The sequence below is a fragment of the Nicotiana tomentosiformis genome, chromosome 2, assembly GCF_000390325.3.
Source record: "Nicotiana tomentosiformis chromosome 2, ASM39032v3, whole genome shotgun sequence".
Classification (NCBI taxonomy): domain Eukaryota; kingdom Viridiplantae; phylum Streptophyta; class Magnoliopsida; order Solanales; family Solanaceae; genus Nicotiana; species Nicotiana tomentosiformis.
This window is the reverse complement of record NC_090813.1, coordinates 132726381-132730147: the sequence shown is the minus strand read 5'-3', so window position 1 is coordinate 132730147 and position 3767 is coordinate 132726381. Positions and strand designations below refer to the sequence as shown.

At 39.8% G+C, this 3767-nt stretch overlaps 1 long non-coding RNA gene across 1 annotated transcript; it reads right to left on the bottom strand.

The window, feature by feature from the left end:
* Nucleotides 1-252: 252 nt before the first annotated feature.
* On the bottom strand, nt 253-2055 carry LOC138906686 (uncharacterized). Its single transcript, XR_011414246.1, has 2 exons — nt 821-2055; nt 253-738 (listed from the first exon to the last, which is right to left on the bottom strand). It is a non-coding gene; the product is annotated as an uncharacterized lncRNA (long non-coding RNA).
* Nucleotides 2056-3767: the final 1712 nt, after the last annotated feature.

Genomic DNA, 3767 nt, shown 5'->3' with positions numbered 1-3767 from the left:
ACGGAGGGAGTATATAATATTATAAACATTTATAGTAGTTATGAAACTTACATGTGTAGTCTCCGTCCGGTCCTCGACCCATCTAGTTGGATCTGTCGGTGCCTTCTTCTTCCGAATGTGAGTCTCCATGAAGAACTCATCATGACTCATCTTCCTCCTATATTTTTTTCCTACAAATATAATAAAACGTGTTAACGAAATTAACATATATAAATATAGTTCGATAAAAATAGACCAAAATATTTTAAGGAATTACCAGTTGTCTCCTCGTATCCCCTATGCTCCTTGAACCCAGACAGTGCAAGGAGCCACCCTTCTCAGATGCTCGGGCCTTCTTTCCTAGTTCACTCTGCTTCTCGAATTTCTCGGTGGCCCAATACCTTTGCAGATCCACCCATACATCCGGTAGAACCCATGAAGGCTTCTTTTTAACCTTTCGAGCGGAGATGAAGGAATCAGAGAGTCTCTTACGGTATTTGCACTCCCAATTTTTACAAATTTCACGGTTATACCGATCCTCCCAGGCACACTTAGTCTGCAAATAAAGTATGTAACGTTAGATGAAAATATTATTAATATAATGCTTAAATAGATAAGAATTGTATTAAAACCTTAAATTGGTTGAACATCTGCTGCACAAGATCCTTTGGAAAGTCACTCCAAGTCAGATAGGATGCATTATACAACCCGCCAAGAATATCAGTGATTATCTTTGTAACCTGATGATTAAGAATGAACCTGCAACATAGCAGTTACATTAAATAAACAAGAGTAGCTATTATAATTCAGCAAAAATAAAGAAGTAATAAATAAATCTTACCCATTGCCCTCAGGCCTGATGATGATCCTATGATAACGATCATAACGCACAGCATTTGGATCATCATCCTCCAATGAATCTGAAGTGTGCGCAGAAGGGGGAGGGGGCATTTGGCTCGGTGCTACTATCCCGAAGACAAAGTCTAGAAATGCTAGGAGACGAACTCCGTGGAGAGGGAGACGGGGTCCCTAATGAAGATGGCTGCGATCCACACCCCTGCATCGATCTAGACCCCTGTTGCGATCCAAACCACTGCTGCGATCCAGCCGGCTGAAATCTAGATGGATGCGATCCAGCTGGAGATGAAGAAAATAGAGCAGATGACGGGCGTACCACATGGCTCTGTGACTGGTGACTCGATGCACCCATGTTAGTACTTGTAGGATCATGAGGAGGAAGTGGGGTATAGCCTTGTGGCGAAGAATGGTGATAATACTGCTGGGCAGGCGAATGGTGGGTAGTATGATGAGTAGATGGATGTGGTGGAATAGATCTGTGCCTAGAAGATTGCTGCCGGCCATCAACAGCAGAGGGATGCAAGTATGGAGTGGAAGGAAGCGTGGGTGTAGCACCATCATCATGATCAATAGGCCTTTTATCCTTCCTAGACCTACCTCGACCCCTACCGGCCATCTGCATAAATTAAAGAAAATGTTAGAATTGAGAATATAAATCTATATAAGTTGGGAGCGCTTGAAAAAACTAACATGCTAGTCGTCTTCGTCGACGTATCCTTCCCCGTCTGAAAATCCTTCCTCTTCACTTATTTCATTTTCATTAGGTGATTATTCATCCTCATTTCCTATGATTGTTATTTCCTCCATATCAACTTCTTCTAATATGCGTTGAGGATACTCCAAGTAATTTTCTAACTGATCATCCACCATTTAGTTAACACCTGAGGTATCATTTTGGTAAGCAATATCTAGCACATTCTCAACTTCCACCCCACCAACAGGCTTTGTTTTGATTACAACCAACCAATCAGCCTTATCCCTCCGCAATGGATATGGAACATATAGTACACTTGCCTAACTCTTTCTGCAATTATAAAAGAATCATAGCGATCATACTCCCTCTTTTTATTAACCTCAATTATGTTGTACTGCGAGTGTACATTTGTACCTCTTCTAGGTGTTGGGTCAAACCACTTGTATCGGAAAAGTATGATCTTCTTATTTGGCCAACCTGAATATGACAATTCTAGAATCTCTTTGAGCACACCATAATAATCATTTTCCCCATCCTGGTTGCCTTCACTACCTTTGACACACACCCCATTGTTACTGCTATTTTAATACTTGGAGCATTCCTCGGTATGAAATTTGTAACCATTCACATAATACTTATACATAGTCGTAACCGTAGGTGCAGGTCCCCAAGATATGTCTTTCACAAATTGATTTACACTATTGTTTGAATTATTGACCTACATGTAGGGGTAAATAAATCACAAGTGAGCAAGTATATTTACAAGTATGTATATTCACATGTGAGAAAGTATGTAAGATGCATTTACACACTCTTTAAACCATGCCTCAAATGTAGAATATACAGCACCATGACTAAATTGACTCACGAAGTCACTGACCGACGCATTGAAAATTATTTGTTAGTTGTATCAACCAAATTAAATAGTAGCCCATGTAAATTAATCTTACATCAACACTTACTTAAGAAAGGGTTTAACTTTCGGAAAATTTAGCAACACATGATTTGAAGCTGATTTGTACTCCATACTACTTAGGCCCCTTTTTGTTCGATCCTTAGAACCTCGGCCTGGTTGATTGAATACGGATATTGGTGGATATAATGGATCAATCTCAATCACCACATTGTGCTGATTGGGCCTATTTCTAGCACATGGCACATGACTGTCAAAATAGTAAGAACAAAAATGGGCAGTTTCCTTTGCAAGATAGGCTTCGCATATGGATCCTTCAATCCTATTCCTCTGTTTAACAAATCACAATAGTCCTGCAAATTGCCATATTAGACGATAGCGTTAAGTAAAATTACAATAATAAATCAAGGTTCGATCATTACCTCTCGAATGGATATATTCACCTGCATTAAACCGGGCCTCCAAGTCGCGCTTCGTGTACAAGGTGAATTGGAAGGTGTTCCATCACATCAAATAAACCACATGGAAAAATACTTTCCAGCTTATTACTGATTACAGGAATGTTCCGATTCATTTGGAATAGGTTTTGTTCCCTTAATGTGGTAGAACATAAGTCTTTGAAGAACAAACTTATCTCTGTGATGAGTTTCCATATATTTTTAGGCACTCCACAAATGTAATAGGGATTAAGGTTTCCATGAATATATGACAGTCATGACTTTTCATATGAGTCAGCTTTTCCTCAACCATATCGGCACATTTTCCCAGGTTTGATGCATAGCTCTCGGGCATCTTTAGGTTTGTAACCCACTCACAAATCTGTCGTCTTTGTTCCAAAGTGAATGTGTAGCTGGCCTTGGGCTTGAACACCTTACCATTGTTCCCAGAATGCAAATGTAATTCAGGTCGCCTGCAATATTCTTGTAAGTCCAGTCTAGCCTCCGGGTTATCTTTTGTCTTATTCTTATCATCCATCATTGTGTTGAACAAATTGTCAAAATAGTTCTTCTCAATATGCATGACATCAAGATTGTGCCGAAGAAGATTATCCTTCCAATATGGCAACTCCCAAAATATGCTCTGTTTTGTCCAGTTATGAGTAACACCATATCCAGGAAATCTAGAAGGTGGGGCCTCGATAACTTTAGTGTTGTTTTGAACCCTCTCCCAAATTTCCTCACCGGAATAAATTGGAGGTGGCAAATCATGTTCAACTGTATTCTTTTTGAATGCGTTCTTCATCCTTCTGAACTCATGATCAACTGGCAAGAACTGACGATGACAATCAAACCATGACTGCTTTCGGCCATGTCTTAAAGTGAA